The sequence below is a fragment of the Camelus dromedarius genome, chromosome 12, assembly GCF_036321535.1.
Source record: "Camelus dromedarius isolate mCamDro1 chromosome 12, mCamDro1.pat, whole genome shotgun sequence".
In the NCBI taxonomy this organism is placed as follows: Eukaryota; Metazoa; Chordata; class Mammalia; order Artiodactyla; family Camelidae; genus Camelus; species Camelus dromedarius.
This window is the reverse complement of record NC_087447.1, coordinates 49,544,374-49,564,604: the sequence shown is the minus strand read 5'-3', so window position 1 is coordinate 49,564,604 and position 20,231 is coordinate 49,544,374. Positions and strand designations below refer to the sequence as shown.

The window sequence follows — 20,231 nt, the reverse complement described above, 5'->3', positions numbered from 1 at the left end:
CTTTCCTGGGCCCCATCCCCTGCCCACCCCTCTTCCGGTGGGTTTCACACTCCCTCCCTGGGGCTGCTCACCCCTCCTCCCAAGGCCTGCCCCAGGCTGTGGCCTCTTACCTGGCCCCTCTCCTGAGCTCTGGACCCATCACACCCTCTCTTACTCCACAGAGACACAATCTTTAGCCTGCCTCTTTCCCCCATGATCCTGACCACCTACCCCCACCCCACGGCCAGGGCCCAGGTTCAGACCCTCATCTCTCCTTGTTACGTGGACTCTCAAAACAGGCTCTGGCTGGCCTCCCTGCCTCAGTCTCTTCTCCAGATGGTGGCCAGGCCTCCCTCTAAAGAGCAAACCCAGCTTAGACCCTCCCAGGGTCCCCCCGCCCTCAGCATGGAAGCCAAACACAATGACAAAGACGTGTGACACGTCCCACACCACCTCTGCAGCCGCAGACACTCTGGGCCTTCCTGCCTCGGTTCCACAGAACTGATTTTGGTGTCCATACACTCTCCATGCTACCTCGGGCCTGGTGACTGAGCCCTGCCCCTCCTCCCGTCCGCACCACCTTTGAGGGGCCGCTATTCTCGGCTCCATTTTACTCACCGGGAAGCGGAGGCATAGAGAGGGAGGTGGCTGGGCCAGGAAGCACATCCAGCTCTTGAACCCTCAGCATCAGTCCCCAAGTGTCCTGCACCCAACTTCACCTCCAGTCCCAGCCAGTGATTTTGTACCCCTATCCCCACCTCAATCCATTCCCCACTCAGCACACTCATATCCAGTCTCACTATCCTTTCAGCCCAGCCAGGGCCATATGCCCTGGACCTCCTCAGGGCCCCTCCTTGACCTCTTGTGGCAAGTAATTGGGCCATAAATTTTCCGCAGTTGTGCCTTGGTGGGGGTGGCCCCAGCCCCTACAGTCTCCTATACATCGATTGATGCCACAGGGCCACAGGGGGCCCTGGAAGGCCAGGGGTGGGGAGAGGCAGGCAGGGCTGGGGCCAGCAGGAGGCCCTCTGGGTATTCATGGGCTGGGAGGAGCGAGGCTGGACCTAAGCCAAGCCGCCTCCTCCCTTTCACCCCCCTCCTCACTTGTTAACACTCTGATGCTCTCTGAATACAAAGACCAAACTCAAAACTCCACCTAGTATGGCCGATGCCGGTCCCTCCAGCTCCATCCTATTTATCAGACACTCACAGTGGGGCTTATCATGTACCAACACTACCCTAAGCTTTTATAGAATTAACTCATTTAATCCTTATAAATAGACTACGAAATAGGCACTAGTATTATTCCCACTTTACAGATGGGGAGACCGAGGCACAGAGTGATGACAGAGTTAGTGATGGCAGAGCCAGGGTGCAGACCCCCACCATGTGGTCCAGAGTCTGTGCTCTAACTGCTCCAAGTGCAACCTCAATTTCTTCTTTCCTGTGTCATTCCCATTCCCCCAACAGACTGAACTTCTTGTCCATCACCTGCCTGTTCCCATTTTCATCCCTTTGTGCTCAGTGTTCCGTCTGCCTCAAGTGTCACCTTCCCTGTGAAGCCGCCATGACCCTGCCCTGCCTTCTCCCTGCCTTCTCCCTGCCTTGCCTTCTCCCTGCCTTCTCCCAGGCAGCCTCGCTGTGTTCATGGAGCAGACGGCCCTGAGACTGGGGGCTCTTTGATGTCAAGGGCAGGTTCTTCCTGATTGTTCCATCCTAGATGCCCAATGTTTGGTCTAGGACTTCATCCAGCCTAAGAATTATTTTTCCTATTTTTTTTATTGAAGTATAACCAGTTTACAATATTGCATCAGTTTCTGGTATATAACATAATGTTTCAGTTATATATGTACATAAATATATTCCTTTTCATATTCTTTTTCATTATAGGTTACTACAGGATATTCAGTATAGTTCCCTGTGCTATATAGTATGAGCTTGTTGTTTATCTATTATATATATATAGTAGTTAGTATCTGCAAATCTCAAACTCCCAGTTTATCCCTTTCCATCCCCTTACTACCCTGGTAACCATAAGTTTGTTTTCCGTGTCTGTGAATCTGTTTTTGTTTTGTAAATAAGCTCAATTGTGTCTTTTTTTTTAGATTCTACATGTAAGTGATATCACATGGTATTTGTCTTTGTCTGGCTTACTTACTTCACTTGGAATGATGATCTCTAGGTCCATCCATATTGCTGCAAATGGCACTATTTTATTCTTTTTTATGGCTAAGTAGTATTCCATTGTCTGTCTATATATACCACATCTTCTTTATCCATTCCTCTGTCGATGGACATTTAGATTGCTTCCTTGTCCTGGCTGTTGTACATAGTGCTGCTATGAACATTGGGGTGCATGAATCTTTTTGAATTAGAGTTTTCTCTGCTTGTATGCCCAGGAGTGGGACTGCTGGATCATATGGTAATTCTAATTTTAGTTTTTTAAGGAATCTCCATACTCTTTTCTATAATGGCTACACCAAATTACAGTCCCACCAACAGTGTAGGAGGGCTCCCTTTTCTCCACAGCCTCTCCAGCATTCACTGTTTGTCCAGCCTAAGAATTATTGGTAAATGTGGGCTGAAAAGGGGACACAGAGAGAAGCAAGATTCCATCCCTTGCCCTCTAGAAGCTCACACTCCAGTGGGAAAAACTGATCCACATACAGCTCAAGATCTAAGCCAATTAGAGTCCCAGGAGAGGCATAAAGAGCTGCGGCGTCACCAGCTCCATGGGACGATGCCGTGCTTCCCTCTGGAAAAGTCAGACAGGCTTCTCAGAGGGGACAACTTGCGTATTGGGCCTTGAGGGCTGGAGAAAAGTCCAATGGCTGAGTGGGTGCATGCAGGCAGGACAACTGGAGAAAGGATTCCAGGCTGGCAGAGGTAGGAAAGCAGGACAGAGTGTGAGGGCCGAGCTCAGCTGAGCCTACTGACCCTACCAGGCCATGGGCTGTGGGAGGGGAGGGCCATGTCTGTCTGCACCTAGCACAGTGCCTGCACCTGATGGGTGCAGCGTAAGGATTTGTTGCAAGCAGATCTCATGGGGTATAAAGTCTAATACAATTTGGTGGACCTGTTTAAGAAAAAGAATGCAAAATTCCTAATGTAAATGTAGGCAGGAAAGTGAATGTTTATTTGAATTGAGAAAGGGAAGGAGCTTGCAGCAGAAGAAAGTGAGGTCAGAAGAACATGTGGAGGGTGAGGTTCTCGGAGCGGAGGAGCAGGGCACCAGGCTGACAAAGCTAGCCTTTCCTGTCTGCCCTGAGGCCCAGGTTCAGAGCCGACCTCTGAGCCCTCAGTCATCCTCAGACAAGCCACCATGACCATGCTTCTGCCACGCTTTGTAGGTCTCTCTGGCCGCAAAAAGGCCTGATTCTCCCAGGTCAGGAGATTTCCTCCCCCGGCGAGGGTAGTCAGAGGGTGAATGTGGGCGTCTGAAAACTGTGTGCTGAAGGTGACCTTGGGCACTTCTCTCCCAGGCCTCAGGGGTCATGGAGGGTCTGTTCTGAAAGCCTCCTTTTCATGCAGGCATTCTGCTCATCTGACCTGCTTCAGAGGCTCCCACAGCAGGGGCGGCCAAAGAACAGCTCTCTGAGAGCCTCATTCATCTCCCAATGCTGAGGTCTTAAGAGGCCAGCCCAGCTCTCTGCGGGGTGGTGGTGGGTAGAGGCGCATGGCCACGGAGGAGCTCCTGGCCCAGTGGGGCCAACTAGACACGAAATACCTGATTACAGAGACTTCAAGCTGAGAGATCCCAGACCAAAGGTGGACTTCCTGGGGGAATTGAGGAAGGCTTTCCAAAGGAGGAAACACTTGATTTGAGAGATGGCGCATCTATTCGACAATTATTTACCGAGCACCTATTACATGCCAGATTCTGTGCTGGGCTCTGAGGATACAGCAGAAGAAGACAGATGAAGTATTTGCCCCAAAGTTTCTTCCCTTCACTCTAATAGGGAAGCAGGAATTAACTCAAGAGAGAATGGGAACCTGGACCCCCAGACAAACAGGAGCAACCATATGGAGGGGAGAGACTGTATCCTGCTTATGGGTGATGCTGGGAGAAGCTTGGTGTAAGGGGAGAGGGAAGTGATTGGGAGATGAGGCTATTGGGATTGAGAGGAGCAATAATGGAGGGGATGGAACACTGGGCTAGGGACCTAGGACCTGATCATGCTGGCGACTGGGAGCCACAGAATTTCTAAGGAGAGGGAGAAGTCACAACGTTTCTTTGCACCATAACCAAGCTCAACATGTAAGGCAAAATACAAGCCCTCTGGCCACAGCCACCAGTGTGAGTTTCCTGGGGCCAACCTCCCCACCCCCAACCCTGGGCTTGGCCAGGAGAGGGTATATCCCCTCCCCCAACATCCTCCACCCCTACTCAGAGCCTGGGCTTCAGCCTCCAGCTCACTCTCTTCCTTGTTCTCCTAACCCAACTCTAAGGCACTCTAGGTCCAGGCCTCATGGAGGACTCCAACCCTTCACACCTCTTGCCCCACACTATTTGCCTCTTGTGGGCTTTAAGTGTTTTCATGCTATTTGGTTTCCCTACAAAGTGCTATCTTTCCCATATCAATGCCTGGCTTAAAAACTTCCCAGGGTGCTCTTCTGGTAACCAATGGCTTAGGGGCTTCAAGGCTGGGGCTTCAGCAAAACCCTGTTGGGTCAGGCACACAAGCAAGACCCCAAGAGAGTTCTTGGCCCTTAGAAAAAAGTCTGAAACTCTCCAGCTCCGCCTACCTCTTCCCATCTGTTCTGCTCTTTTTTCTCTGGGAGCTTCAACTACCCTGAACTTGTCTGGGTTCTTCAACAGAGCAGTGCTCTCCCTCACCTCCAGGGATTTGCCCAGGCTAGCCTCTGCCCAGACAGGGCACTATCCATTCCCTGAGACTCCCTCCTAAGCTAGCTAACCCCTGCTTCGGGCCTGAGGCAGCCTGTCACTCCCTGAGGGAAGCCTCTCTTAATGCCCCCATAATAGGCCACGGGTCCCCAGAAGTGTTCTCTCAGACTGCCTGCTTTTACACATGCTATTTCCTCTGCCACGAGAACACTTCCCTCCACCCTCTGAAGCCTGGTGCTCACCCAGTCCCTGCCAAGTAGCAACATCTTTATTTCCCTTTTACAGATGAGGAACCAGAGGCTCAGAGAGGTTGAGTAACCAGTTCAAACCCACACAGCTTTGCCCAAGAATGTGATAGTGATGAGAGAATGGAATCCTATGTGAGCTCTATGGTCTTGGGATCATCACTTGGCCACTCTGTTTTGGTGGCCTCATCAGTGAAATGGGGTACCTATTGCATAAGGTTGCTGGTAAGGCCTGCAGAAAACCTGTACTGTGCAGGCTCCATTCCTTTGCTCCCCAGGCCAATTAGTGGCTTTCACATGGCCCCTGCAGGACATTCAACTCATTTATTCATACATCAAAACCCTCCAAGATCTGCTCTGTGCCCCGCCCTGCGCAGGGTGCTGGGGTCTGGGAACTCAGAGCTACATCAGACACAGCTCCTGCCTGAAGGCTCGAGGGGAGGGGAGGGAGCACACGGCAGAAACCGAGACAAGGAGAGAGAGCGCGAGAATGTGTGTGTGTGTGTTTGTTTGTGTGTGTGGTCCTCACACACCTCTGCTCTTGGTTTCTTATTTTTAGAACTGACAGCGACGCTCTTCCCCGCGGATGGGCGCTGGGAATGGGGAAATGTTGAAGAAAGATCTGCTCTTTGTTTCCAAACTTATTTTTCACCGATTCCTGAAATTTGAATATTTCATGCCATCCAATACTCACCTTGCGTTAAGCCCTAGAAGCTGGGGAGGGAGAGGAGTACCGCGAGGGTGTGTCCCACCAGTCCCGAAGGCCGATAACTCACCTAGCCTCCACCCTGCTTTTTCCTACCCCGACCCCTGTTCCTACCCCATGACTCCTCCACCTCCGTGGCAGCACCCCACCTCTCCCTACATCCGGATCCCCCGCTCAGCTCTTTAACCCCCTCTCCCCCTCATTGTCCTCTGTCCAGCCGCACCTCTCCATTTATGGCCCGCCCTCTCGGAGGTAGAGTCCAAGTTCCGCAGAGCTCCGCTCCTTTCCCACTCTCCGATTGGCTCCCGCTGCCCGACGGCGCGGGACCAGGGAAGGGGATCTGGAGCGTGCCCCGCCCCTTGCCTGTAGCCCGGGTGGGGCGGGGCCGCGGGCTGGTTCCGCCCCACTCGGGAGCCCCGGCGTTGGGCGGCGCTGCCTCGGCTCAGCTCGGCTCAGGTTCGAGCTGCAGCTCCTGTTGGGGGTGGGCGGCAGGGATGACAGCGGCTGTGGTAGCCGCTGCGGCGCGAGACTGAGCGAGCGGCGAGAGAGCCGGAGAAAGAGAAGGAAGTGGAGCCGCGACCTGGAGCTCTGGACTCAGCTGCCACGCCGAGGACCGCCCCACTTCGCAGAGCGAGCCGAGTCCGGACCTAGGAAGACTTACCCGCCGGGCGCCGGCCGCCGCGGCTCCGAGCCTTTTTGCCGGCGCCCTGCCCTGCCTGCCCCAGCCCCGGGTTCCGCCGGGACGCTCCCTGGTCCGCGGTCCTGGTCGTGTAGCCGGGACGCCCCGAGCCCCTGACCCTGATCCAGTGCACCGGGGCGGGACGCTCTTGGCCCACCATACGGCTCCATGGTTACGGGCTCGTTCCCAGCCTTTCTGTAGTGTGTGTCGGAGCCCCCGGCCCTCCGCCCAGGGTTAAGGCAGAGTGCAAAGGAGCCCTGACGCCCCCAGACTCTGGTTCGCCGAAACCCTAACCTTAAGCTGCCTCCGACTCGGTGCTTAGGACTTGGGACCGTGCGAACGTCCGGGAAGCCCCAGTCCCCGTTCAGAGCACTGTGAGGGGTCCCAGTCGGACTGAACCGGACCAGGCTGGTGCTGCGAGCCAGAGCTGCCGCCTTCCTGCTGCCCCAGTTTGAGGGCTGAGCGATTGCTCCGAAGAAAACACAGGAGAGAGCCGAAAGCTGCAGGTGAGAGAGCCCCGGATGCCGGGCAAGGGCGGTCTCCGACCCCATCCGGGTAGCGCCTGGGCCACCTGCGGGCGTGCGCGGGGCACAGCTGCAGCTGGAACTGGCTAGGAGGGGGCTTAGGAAAGGGAGCGGGGAAAGGGAGAAAACGGGCACATATTGAACGCCCATTGTGTGTGGGTCCGCGCCCCACCCTTGCGCAAATAATCCCTCAAATGTCTCGCTACTACTCCGTGAGATAAAAGGTGCTGTGTGCTTATAGATGGGGAAACAGTTTCAGCAGGGTTGAGTGATCTGCCCTTTTCACTCAGGCTGAGACTGGGGAGGATTGACTGTTAGACTGGAGAGGGAAAGGAGCGGAGAGTGGGGAGGAAAAGAAAGGACGTGCTGAGCCGCCAGGCAGGAGGTAGAGGGGAGGTGTCAAGGTGGGGCCACTGGGGCATCTGAGAGCTGATCCTGAGGCTGGGGAAGTGGTTTCCTCTGGCCTCTTTCCCTCCCACTCCATGGCCATTTCACCTCCCGGGAAAGATGACCCAGAGTTGAGAGCAGAGGTGAGAAGCCTCCCTGTCCGAGAGCAGCTGCCCCTTCCCCTGTGTGCCAGACTCCAGTGTCTCTAAGACACTCCGGAGGCCCTGAGACTCTGCTTATCTGCTGGGAGAACACTCTGTAGAGGACCCCAAGTCAGAGCCCATCAGAACTGGAGATGAGCCCCCTCAGCACTCCGCAGCTCACATCCTTCACAATAGTAAGGGGGACACTGAGGCCTGGGCTCAGGGCAATTGTTGGGGTCCTAAAGTGAGTGAGTAATTGAACCAGAAGTACACTTGAGAAAACCTTCCCAAACATCTTTCAAGGTGTCCACCCACCTCCCTAGTTAGCGTCTTCTGGGTGGGTGGCTGGGGCTTTCCCCACCCCTGATGTGAGGTCTGGGTGACCATGTATGAAGCTGTTGTGAGAGTCTGTGTGGTTGGTGCTGGGGCGTCAGACATCCCAGCAGCCCCACAGCCTTTGCCCCAGACTAAGGGTCTGACCTCAGCCTCTCCGGGGCAGGGGAACCTGCAAGACACCTCTGGTCCAGGAGGGGAGGGGCTTGCACAAGACCTCAGGGCTGGGGGCACAGTCTCTGGTGTCTGGATTCCCAAGCAGGGACTACTTCTCTTGCACCCTGGGGCTGTACAGAGAGAGGAGTGTTGTGAAAGAGAGCTTGGCATGGCCTCTGTGGGCTGTTGTTCAGGGGTGAGGGGGAACGTGGCCTCTGTCTGAGCCCTGTGGCCTTGGCTGGGACTAGTTAATCCCTGCTTTGCCCAGCTTCCTGGAGTCTAGGGGAAACCACCTTGGAAAGCCCCTGGGAGGTGGGGGAGGGTGGAGAGGTCAGCTGAAGCCTGGAAGCTCAGTCCCTGGGGGTGAGGGGGTGGGGGGAACCAGAAGAGAAAGTGACTGAGGGACTTGGGATTCCCCCAATATCACCACCATCCATGGGGATTCAAATTCTCATAATAATCCCTGCAACTAAACAAAGCTCCTCTTTGATGAGATAATTTCACACCTGTGATCTCGTTTCATGGTGTGGTGGGAATCTGGAGTGAGGCAGAACAGGGCTGGAGGGCCATCTGGGACCTCTTGGATCCATCTATGGCTCCAAGCCTCACCTGTTAAATGGGGTCAAGGCAGGCTGTGTGTTACTTGCTCAGATAATGGGACCATCACATCCAACACACTGTCAAGTGCTGAAGAGTTTTTTTGTGTGTGTTTACCAAGACTGGGCTTGTTATTAATGGCTACCTCGTGTGGGAAACTGAGGCTCAGAGAGGTTGAAACCACCTGCTCAGGGCCTTTTGAGTTTGCTTCAGGAATTGAGTGCCGACTAAGGTGCCCTGGAAGTTACCCAGATGGAAAAGGCAGTGTGGTGACTAGCTCTCAATGGAGTGCGCTAAGCGGCTTGGGCTAGCCGCGGTGAGTCAGCGGACCAGGCGGCATACATCTGCTTTGATTCCTCCCACTGGCCATGTGGCGTTGGGCAAGTCACTTCACTCCTCTGAGCCCCAGCTGCTTCTCTATAAATTAGAATTCCTCCTTAACAAGGTTGTTGTGAGGTTTAAATGAGATATAAATATACAGTGTGTGACCAAATATCTGTTTCCTTCCCTAGAAGACAAGGAAGCTTGAATTTTGATCAGGAAATCCTGGGACATTCTAAGATTTGCCTTAGATTGGAATGCAAGCTACTGTTACAGGTTCAAAGGCCTGGTTTGTTCAGCTGAGACCCCTGTATGGGTCAGGCTCCCTTGTACCACGTCCCTGGTCCCACAGTCCTCTAGAATCTGCCTGGGGACCCTGGCAAGGGGCTCTGGATTCTGGCCCCCCACCCCAGGGCTGCTGGCTTCCTTTGGGGTTGTGGGGAACTGGTGTTCATTCCCTCTGGCCTCCCTAGGCACAAAGGTGCAGTGAATAATTTATGGCTCCCCTCACTGGGAGGCAGTCTCAGGGAAATTACTCTATGTTCAGCTGAGCTTCTGAATCCCACCAGAGGAGGCAGGTGGTTCCTGTTAGTGCTAGAAGTCTTAGATACAGGGGAAGGAGGGATAGGAAGAAAGTGACCTGTTATCCACCCCAGCTCTCTTATCAGGGGCAAGGTGGACTGACGGGAAACAATGAAAACCAAGCTAGAAGAACAAGGATCAAGCTGTGGGCCTCTGATTCCAAATGAATGGGGAGGGGTTGTGAGGAGAGGAGGCTCTTAGGGACTGGAGTAACCAGGAAGGCTTTATTAAGGAGAAAGGTGCCTGGGCTGGGGCTAGAGAGTAGTGGTCCTGACAGTTCAAGATAGAATCCTGGCTGTGCCACTTACCCACTGTGAGACTGTGAGCAGGACACCTGACCCTGCCAGGCCTCAGGTTCCTCTGTAAAGTGAGGGTAGTTATGGTGACTGTGAGGTCATATATGTAAAGCAGATGGCACGATAGGCACTTAATGAAAGGGTGCTTCACGGTGAACATGAACCATGAGGTGGGCTAATGGCAGGGAAGATGGGAAAGTGTAATAAGCAGGGAAGTGGGAAGAACTCCGGGGTGATAATGGATCTGTGGGGTTAGAAGGGGGTTTGGAGAAGAGGGATGGGTGATCAGATGGTTGAGGACTTTGAGCGTCAGACAGAATTCACACTGCAGAAAGCATCATGAGGTCCCCATTCAGAGCCCCTTGTGACTCCTTGCCAGTAAGATGGAGACCAGGTCTCTTTGTTGTACATTCAAGGCTTTGCCCACCGCAGCCACTGTGTGGACTCCTGGTCATTGCTCGTCATTATCTCCTAAACACATCACCTGTGGCCCCTTTATTTAAAGGGTTCCTCCCATCATCCACACCATCCATACCGCCTTTTTCTCAGCTCACCTCCCTGTCTGACAGGGCCCAACTCAGGTCATAAATTCCCCCAGAAACATTCCTGGATTACCTAGCCCTCTGATCACACCCCCTCTGAATCTTTAACATGTCACAGTAATAGTTACAAACAATACCTACCATCGCATCACATTTTACAGTTTGTAAAATGCGTCCACATGCTCATTTAATAATACTGTGATGGTGATGTGAACTGTTGCTAATGCTCTTGAGTTTTTATTCTGAGCCAGACACTGTGCTAAGCTCTTTACAGAGGATCTCATTCACAGCTCTGGGAGGTAGCTACTGTTAGGCCTCAGAAACGGGGGCTCAGAGAGGTACATTGTCTTGCTCAAGGTCACACAGCTAGACAATGGGGAGTGAGGAATCAAGAGTGTGCTCTTATCTGTGACCAAACAGACAGCTCTTAGAAGATGTCCTGCCTCTTCAACTCCACCCAAGTAGCAGGAGAGCACACTGCATGTGTAAAAAGCCTAGAAATGAACCTTCTCAGGTTAAGGAAGGGCAGTGCTGAGTTGTGCAGGGGACCCTGGGCCCTGCACTGGCTGGCTGTGTGATTTGGGGTGAATCAGCCCCTCTCTGTGGTCTTTTTCCCGGGTCTATGGTGAATGGGGTGGTGTCTGAGCTTCCAGAGCTCCAGCCTTCTGCAGTGTCCTTTGTGACCCTGGAAGGTAGGGGAGGAGACCACAGCATCAGGGCCAGAGGATGTGGTGTGACAAGTGACTGTGATTTTTGGCCCGGTCGCTGTCTGGGCCAGCAGGCTCTGTAGTTAGCTGCTGCCTCCCCCGAAGGAGGGTGGTGGCCTGGGCTGCTGGCAGCACGGTCATTAGCTGGGCAGAGGAGACCCTGTGATTGGGAGCTGGCTGGGCCAGGCCAGGTTGGCAGGGCTGGCTCAGCCACAGGGGGGTCATTGGCAGGGCAGCTGGCTGGGCAGCTGCTTCTCCTTTCACAGCCTCCAAGGCGGTACCCTTGGGGCACCAGAGCTTTGTAAACCAAGGCTTGCCCTTCCTCCTGTGGTGGTCATGGGAGTGGAGCAGTGAGGAATCTAGCCAGGCCTGAAGATGCCTCCTTCTAGAAGCTTCCAGGATTCCTCCCTCATAGATCCACAGCCCTCGCTCACCGACTGTGGTCTGTGGATTGGGCTTGGGCAGGTCTGCTTCCCTTGTTAGCCAGTCAGAAGTAGATTCTCTGCCGTCCCAACCCTCCGAGTGCCCAGCAGCGTGCGTGGCACAAAGTGGCCGCCCCACCCCTATCTGGGACAGGTAGTGTGAGCTACCCCTTGGGCAATTTGCTCACTTTGTACCTCTATTTCTTTCCCTATAAAATGGGGCTGTTAATCACAGTGTTGTGGGGGTTGGATGAGACAATGGGAGGCAGGTGTCAGGCCTGACACACAGGCGGGTGCTCCTTCAGCAAGAGTCCCCTTGCCTGTCCCCTCAGTAGCTTCAAGATTGAGTGACTCAGTAAGAAGCTGATGGAAGAGTCCAGCTAGTGATGCCAGGAGTGGGGTGTGCCAGGCAGGCAGGGAGGGCTTCCCAGAGGAGGACACTTTGCTGTCATACTGTCAGATGGGATTTGCAGAGCTGTGATTCCCACCACCTTCCCACTGGGCAGGCCCCAAGCTAAGTTAGGCAGGGAGCAGGACCAGGATGTCCAGGGACCTGGTTCTTCTCAGGCCTTAGCAGCAGGAATGACTGGGAGAGCCGATCTGGGGTCTAGGTAGCAGATGCTGCAGAGTGAGTCCTTCCTTCAGGGGAAGCAGCATTCGTTTGGTCTCCCTCTTTCTCCCTCTCACACACACACATCCAAAATGTAACACGTTTGGAGATTTTGGTCTTTAGGGAAAACAGACACTAAACAAGTAAACACAGATCCAAAACTTCCAAATTGTAAAGAATGAGCTCTCAGGGCGGCGACTGGTCCCATCGACATCCTTGGATGGTGGGTAGAGGGTAATGCTCAAATCACAGCCCAAGTGCACACTTACTAGCCGTGTGACTCGGGCAGGTGATGTAACCTCTTTGGGCCTCAGTTTCCCCATCTGTAAAATGGGAACAATGATGTTTGTGGTGAGGATTAAATGAGTTATATGTGTAAAGCACTCAGAAAACTACCCAGCACATAACAAACACTTGATGCATGTTAGCTGTTGTTACCTGTACCTGGAGCACGAAGCAGAGTCTGGTAGGACAGGTGCTAAGGAAGGACGAATGGAATGAATCCCAGGCAGAGGCAGCTGCTCTGTGCAATGAATGAATGAGCGGTCCAGTGGGGAGGGGAGGCAGCAGTGCCAACACAGAATAGACAGAATATGGCAGGGAAGGCCAGGGGCTGGGGTTGTCCAGTGCTGGGTGGGGAGGAAGTCGGAAAAGGCTTCCCGGAGGTGGTGGTCCCGGAGCTGAATTTGAAAGAATTGTTTAACACATATGCACGCACACGCACCTCAGCACCACTGTGAGGTCAGCACTAGGCATGAACTCAGAGGGGACTGGTTCCTGTCCCAGGGTAGCTGTCTAGGAGGAGAGCTTGGGCAGACCCTAGTTCTGCTGGACTCCACAGGCATGCCTCTTCCTACCACCCCACGCTATCTCGCCATCTGTGACAATCTGCTTGGAGGGTACAAGGAAGGCAGGTGGGGAGGAAGTGTGGGCCTAGGTCTGAGGGTCCCAGCTCTTCTCAGGCCTGGGACAAAATCTCCTACAGAAAAGAATAAACAGGCCTTGCTCAGAGTTCTTTTATCTTCTTGCTCCCAAGGCACACCCTCCGGCAGAGGTGGTCTTCCAGCATTAATCCCACAGCTGTTTAGCTTTTGAATGAGTGGCCTCTATTTGAAAAAAAAAAAAATGCCATGAAGAATTCATCTCACTCTCCCACCCAGGAGGCTCAAAGTGAAAGTTTTCTTCCACTGACAAGGGAGCCAAGACCCCCCAAGTATCTTCAAAGAGTTCAACCCAGAGGCACCCTGAAGTCCGGGTCATCTCATGCTGCCTGCAGTCATGGCTGGTTGTGGGGCCTTGAGGACATGACCTCGTCCCTTACGTGTTGCCTGGTTTTTGTCCCTTTTGTAAAATGGTGTCAGAGTAACAAAGCCCTTCTTTCCTTCAAGAGGAGTGGGGTGGGAAGCTTGTGAGGGAGGAGAGGCTGTAGTGGGCATCTGGGCCCATGGGTCTTAAATTCGCTGCACAAATTAGAATGATTTAGGAAAATTTTAAGAGTCCTGCCTGCTCCCACCTCACAATCTGAGGCAAGACCCAGGTATCAGTAGTTTTTAAAGCTCCCCAGGTGATGTCAACGTGCAGCCAAGATTGAGAACCACCTGGCCACCCCTTGCAGTGTGGCTCCTACAGCATTTCCAGCACGATACCTGCACTTCCGGGCTGCTCCCTCCTCTGCGATACTGCTCTCCCTGGAGAAGCAGGGGAGTGGAAAGACCTTGCAATCTGGTAAACCTGGGTTCCAGCACTTCTCTCCTCCCTGCTTGGGTGTCTTCTCTGAGCCTGAGCATCCTCATCTGAAAACAGAAATAACAATAATCTCTCTCTGGAAAGGCCAGAGAGACCAAACGAGGCTGGGCACAGAAAGCACCAGTGCAGTGCTGGACCCGCTGGCCGTGTGCAGCAGAAGTTCGCAGACAGTGGCAGAGCTTGGCTGGACTCAGACCCTGGACTCCCCGTGCAGTGCTCTTTCTACTGCCCGGGCCACCTGAGGCTGGGTCTCTGAGGTGGAGGCTGATGGGTGGTTGGGGATCAACACCCAGTGTGGGGGCCTTTCCCTGTCTGCCTTCTTTCTAAGAGATAAGACAAGGCAGCAAGCATTTTATCTTGCTTGGTTTTGTTTTAATGGCCAAAGCGTCAAGCTCTCCTTAACAATGAAGCCTTGTCTGAATCTGCTTGTTTTTCCAACCTAAACACCCAATTGCACTGCCTGCTCAGGGCTTCCGTCCCACCTGGGAGAACTGAAGAATGTCAGAGGGTTTTTTTTTTCATCCAGGGGAGGGTACTGGGGAGACATGGGAGGCCTCTGTGTGGCCCTCACCAGTAATTGACCCCACTTACGTCAGCTGCCTCTGCTGAAAGCCAAACCAATAAAATTCTTTCAAGGTAGTTACCAGGATGTGTTTTGGAGGCAGAGAAAGTTGCATTTGAGTCCTGGCTTTGTCATTTACTGGCATTATGACTCTGGGTGAGTCATTTCAGGTTTTTGAGCACCAGTTTTCTCTTCCATAAAATGCATAAATAGGGTGTACCTCCTTGCAGGGTTCTGAGAGGCGAATGGAGTGCTTGGCGTGTAGCGCACAGTGCCTGCCGTATGGTGAGCACTCACACTGGCTGTGACTGCCTCACTGAACTCAGCCTCCTGCCCTTCGTGGCCCAGTCCTGCTCCCTGCCCCCAACCTGTTCCGCATGCTGGGCCAGGCCAGGCGGAGACAGTAGAGACCTGTATGCTTAGTAACAGCACCCCTGCAAACCACTATTCTGCAATCATTTGTTCTGTGCACATTGAGAGGAGGCTCTGTTTGAGGAAAGACTGCAAAAATGGGGTCATTGGCGGCAGCCCGTGATCCTGCTCTGGCCCAGCCAGAGAGGGTGCATCAGCCCAGGGTGAGCTGCCCGGGAGTGGAGTGTGGCAAACCAACAAAGGGAGGGCAGTACCCGGGGGCAGCCACTGCCCAGGGCTGCAGATGCCAGGGGAGGAAGTGGTCAGCTGTGTGGACAGCAGCTGTGTCCTGCAGGTGAGTGACCCAGTCAGCCTAGGAGACCTGGTTAGGGAATAAAACCTCAACTCTCTTTCTTCCTTCGGTCTCCCATGGGGGCCTCCTACTAGGTAAACCTCCAGCGGCACGTAGCCCAGTGCAATCCATTGAGATCAGCCTCCATGACTCCACGCAGAGTGGTCCAGGCCCAGAGAGGCAAACGGAAGATGTTCCTCACTCTCTTGGTCAAAAGCAGTGGGGTCTGTGGACTCACCCTCCTTAGGATGCAGTTTAAGGCTCATCTCTTGGTACTTGAGCATATCCCTTATGAAGGGGGTCTCAGCCCCGACCCCAGAGACGAACCAAGGCATCCCAACAGCCGCAGTCCCCTCAGGGAGAGGAGTTCAGGGGGCACCCATCTTTCCTTATCACCCCTTTGAGATTGGTGCCTAGGCCCCCGGCCGCTATCCCCATCACTTGATTCAGCTCTGCCACCACCAGTCCACTGAGGACCTGGCTCTGAGTTTTTTCCATCCTGTGTCTCTGTCCATCTTTGTCAGGCAATGGAGAGTAGTGGTTAGAACATAGGCTCTGAAACCAGACTTTATCCTGCAGTCCTGACTCTGCCGTAATATGGCTGGGGAACAAAACAGTGTGCCCCTTAATCTCTCTGTGCCTCAGTTTCCTCATCTTGGAAATGGGAATAACAGGAAGTACTTTGTAGGGTTGTTGTGAAGATTTAGTGAATAAACAAAAAGTGCTTCAGACGGTGCCTGGCAAGCAGGAAGTGCCCAGTAAATGACAGCCTTTACCATTATCCCAAATAATACAGTGAAAGCCCAGAACTGACGGTGTGGCCGGACCTTTAATGAGAGGATGGGGACCATCACCGCCCTCAGTCTAGACTTTGCCCCAGTAATGAGGCTGTGACACTTCCCCGCAACCTTGCCACGTTGTTGACACACACCTGTCAGCTATCCTCCCCTCCCCCAAGCCCTCTCCTGCAAACCAGGTCCTGTGAGAAGTGGGAGAAGTGGCCTCTCATTCTATCAAGACTCAGTGTCCCCTCTGTGGAAGAAAGCAGTTGGACGAGAGGTCCCCAAGTTCTGCCCCAAAGTGTGTGCTGGGAGCTGGGAGCAAGAGGACTCGGGTGTCGCTGCCCTGGAGGAGCCCCAAGGCTGGGGTGGAGGGGAGTGGTTGGGACACAGTCTAGGTCTCTTCCTCACGGGGCAGGTCTGGCAGCTACGAGCAGGAGACAAGTGAGAACAGAGAAACTCGGAGGAGAATGAGAAATCAGGGAAGCTTCACGGAGAAGGGGGCATTTGAAATGAGTCTTGAAGTTAGACTAGGACCTCCACTGGCCCAAACTGGACAGGAAAGGTATTTTAGGAAGGGGGAAGGGTAAGCATAAGGCCAGGAGGCATGGCCCCAGGGGTCATGGTGAGCAGACCACACAGCAGGCGCTCACAGGTACAGTGATGTGCTGGGGGCACATTTGGCTTCTGGAATCAGGCAGACCTGGGTTTGAATCCTGGCTCAGTTTCCTATTGAATTATTCCTTATACTTTAATGGTGGGCAAGTGTCTTGGTTGCTATGACCTTCCATTTCCGCAGTGGTGGGATGGGGCTCAGCCCTTCCAGGACCAGGGCAGTGATGTGTGAAGCACTGAGTGCATCTGGGGGAGCCAGGCCTCCTGTCTACCCTGTTGCTGCAGAGAAGACAGCAACTCTCCCCCCAACACACACACATCAGGCTACAGGTGGCTTCCAGGGTGGCCTTGCCAGGGACAGCCTTATCTCCAGAGTGGGACAAAGGCCACGGGTAGGCTGATGTCAGGGGAGCTGAGGTGCATAGTGAGACAGAAGAGGTGTCGGGCACATTACATGGAAAGCACCTTGAGGCTCCAGGGCATAGCATCTTGGGGGCAGCTGGGCAGGCCGGGAACGCAGAGCCCTTTCTTTATAACTGGCCACCACTGAGCGTCTGAAGATGGGCGGTAAGATGCCTGTGGTGGGTGTGGTGGTGCCTTGATCTCGATCTCAGAGGCCTTCCAGAGAAGAGAGATGTGCAGTCTTCTGAGTCAGTCCTGGCTTTGAAGCCCAGCTCTGCTTCTTCAGAGCAGAGCTTTGAAGACACTGGCCAAGTCACTTACCCTCTCTGAGCATCAGTTGCTCATCTAGAAAACATGGGCAGCCACACTTACCTTTCAGGTCTGTTTTGAAGCTAAAATGACATAATGAGTGAGATAGCATCTTGTCTTTTAGAAGAGACTCTGCAACCGCTTTCATCCTGCTCCCTTTCTCGGTGCCCTGTCATTTTTAATACTGCCTCCGGAAGTTCTTTCTGGTGTCTAATTTAAATCCATTATGCTGCAACTGGAACCTCCTTCCTCTTCTTGAGGACTCTGCAGAGGCAGACTGAGCCCATTCTCTGTACAAATCTGCCCTGTCAGTATCTGCAGTGAGTGAGGCAGGGAATGGAGCAACTAGCTGCTGGTTTTCAACTTGCTTCTTGGGGGTACAGCTGTCAATGGCCAGTGCCTCCTGACCAGCGTCGGGTGGGGTGGGTGCATCATCTTGACTATACTCACTGTTCTCTGCGCTTGATCCACGCTGCAAAAGGAGTGACTCTAGGGCAGTGGGGAGCCCTGGGTTGGGCCTAGAATGCTTGGGTCACAGCACCCACTTGCCTTCTGATTTGCTGGGTGGCCTGAAGCCAGTTAGCAGCTTCTCTGGGCCATGTTAGGCCTATGAGGATGTCTGTGGCCCAGGGCCCAGGTGTCTCCAGTAAAGATAAATGCGGTTCATCTGAAGCCCCCTTTCCTCTCTCTCACTTACCTGGGCCCCAATTACCCTGGGAAGCTGGCAGATTAGGGTCCTGCTGGTGGTGGTAGTGGTGGTAGGAGCTGAGTTCACCTCTCAGGCCAGGTGAGGAGTTTAAGGTATAGTGGAGGATTCCTTGTGGGTGGGGTAGTGCCTTCCTCCTCAGCCAGGGATTTTGAGAGCCTGGATTTCGTCCTACCCACCCAGTTAAACTCATCCAACAAAAGTTCAGTCATATTTGTGAGTCCCTCTTTGGAGCAGATCCTTTCCTACGTGAGTTCTGCTTTAATCCCTCATTTTGTGGGTGGGAAACCCTAGGCTCTGATCGATGAGGCAACTGGCCCATTGGTGGGGTGAAGGAGCCTGGAGGTGTCGAGCATAGCGGGGCAGCGGAGGTGGATGGTCAGGAATGAGGTCGTTTCTGAGAGGGGCCCCATGGGCTGTGTAGAGTTAGATGAGGCTCCTGGCGCTGCTGGGGCCAAGGAGGTGGAGGGATCAGGAACCAGGAGTCCTGGGCTGCTGCCAGATCTGAGTGCCCTGTGAACTTCAGCGTTTGCTTTCATAGAGGGTTGAGACTGATTTCTTGTTGGCTTTGGAGACAAGATCGTTTACCTTTACAAAGCAGTTTGATATCCATGATGTCACCGAATCCTCATGGCAATCTGTGAGAGCAGTGCGGGACGTGTTGGGGAAGGTAGGAGACAGTGAGCTCTGGAGTCAGACAAACCTGGGGTTAAATTCCGGCTCTCACCAGCTCTGCCCTTGGGCATACAAGTAACCAGCTGAGCCTCAGTTTGCTCATCTGTGAAAGGGACCATCTTCCCCCACAAAGTAAAGCAACAGCTGTCTTGCTGGCTGTGTACATGAGGTGAGACAAGGTCTGTAACTACTGGTCTAGTGCCTGGTGCAATGTAGTAGCTTCTGTGATTTTTGTTATATGCCCCATTTGATGGACAGGAACATGGAGACTCAGGGAATGAGGGTGACTTGCCTGAGGTCATGTGGGGATTTAGTTTGGTCCTCCAAGCTTCCTGTCTACGGCTTTTTTGTTTCCCTCCATCACCTACTCTTTCCTCAAGTGACCCAGCACCTCATTTATCTATCCAAGTCTTTGATGTGTGACACTGTCTGATGAGGCCTTGTGTCCCCCTCCCCCAGCACCTAATAGCACTTGCCTGGCACACAGGAGGCACTTTAAAAATGTTTGTCCTGTGCATGAATATGTTGATAAGTTAGTATAAAAATGTAAGGAAGCAAGGAGGGTATAGCTCAGTGGTGGAGTGCTTGCTTAGTAAGCATGGGGTCCTGGGTTCAATCCCCAGTACCTCCATTAAAAAAAAAAAAAACTAATTACCACCCCCTCCCCCTCAAAATCCAAAACAAAATAAAAAAAGGGAAAAAAATGTAAGTATTTTTTCAGACAGCTGAGGCTTGCGTCCCTAAGGCTTCCTTCTGTTCCCTATTCCTTTTAAAAACAACCCTTTTATAGTTTTGGATAGAAATCTTTGTGAAAAGAATTGATTACTTCCTTTCTCAGCATGACGCCCACAGTTTAACCTCTCAGGGGTGGGCCTTGTGAACACTGACTGCTCTGCTGGGAGACCAGCTGTCCCTGCACCCAGTGACCCTGGGCTGCTGTGCCCCTTCAGCACCATTTTCTGACTTTGTAGGTTTCTGCCTTTTTTCACCCCGACCCTTCATTCTGCTGCCCGCAGACCCGCCTCCAGCAGCCCAGCACCTCTTTTCCTCCTCTCTTGCTCTTATTGTGGATATTTCCTAATTTGCTTCTTCTACCAGTTGACTAAGAAATGGAGCAGTTGAGTTTATTGGAATTGGTTCATTGATTCATTCATGCATAACTATTCAACCAGCCATTTGTTGATCCCAGGTCTTACTAGGGATTCCTTCCTTCCATCCATCCAATCTGTCCATCCTGATTGGAGGACCTCTGCAGTGGCTTGTGAGCAATCAAAACTTGACACACCCTCCTGGCAGCACATGCAGGGAAATAATGATGTATATAGCAAATGCCAGTACAGGACTTTACAGTTTATAATCTGCTTCTGCCTGCAGTACCACACCGCATTTTCACAACAGCCCTGAGAACAGCATTATCTCTGTTTTGCAGACAGTGAAAGCAGAGCTCAGCAGGAGGAGGTCCCCTGCCCAGTGGCCAGCAGTGAGCACAGCATGGCAATGGGAACTGGGGTCTCCAGCCTGGCCTGTTACCTGTTCCATCCTCTGTGCTCTGTTTGCAGCTGCACGATGCCCCATTCATTTAGTGCTCTGTCACAAAGAAGTGTTGTTGGTGGTTTGGGTGGGACCTTCTGCCTCTGTAGAATGATCAGCGCAGGGAAG

The 20,231-nt window shown here is 53.1% G+C and overlaps 1 protein-coding gene across 3 annotated transcripts in view; it reads left to right on the top strand.

Annotated features, from left to right (window-relative positions):
* The first annotated feature begins 6,198 nt into the window (after positions 1 to 6,198).
* Positions 6,199 to 20,231, top strand: part of GDPD5 (glycerophosphodiester phosphodiesterase domain containing 5) — an 82,901-nt gene continuing 68,868 nt past the window's right edge. For all 3 annotated transcript variants that reach the window (XM_064492723.1, XM_010989681.3, XM_064492726.1), the window contains exon 1: positions 6,199 to 6,961. The gene's annotated coding sequence lies outside the window, so the exon portion shown is untranslated. The remainder of the gene's footprint in view (positions 6,962 to 20,231) is intronic.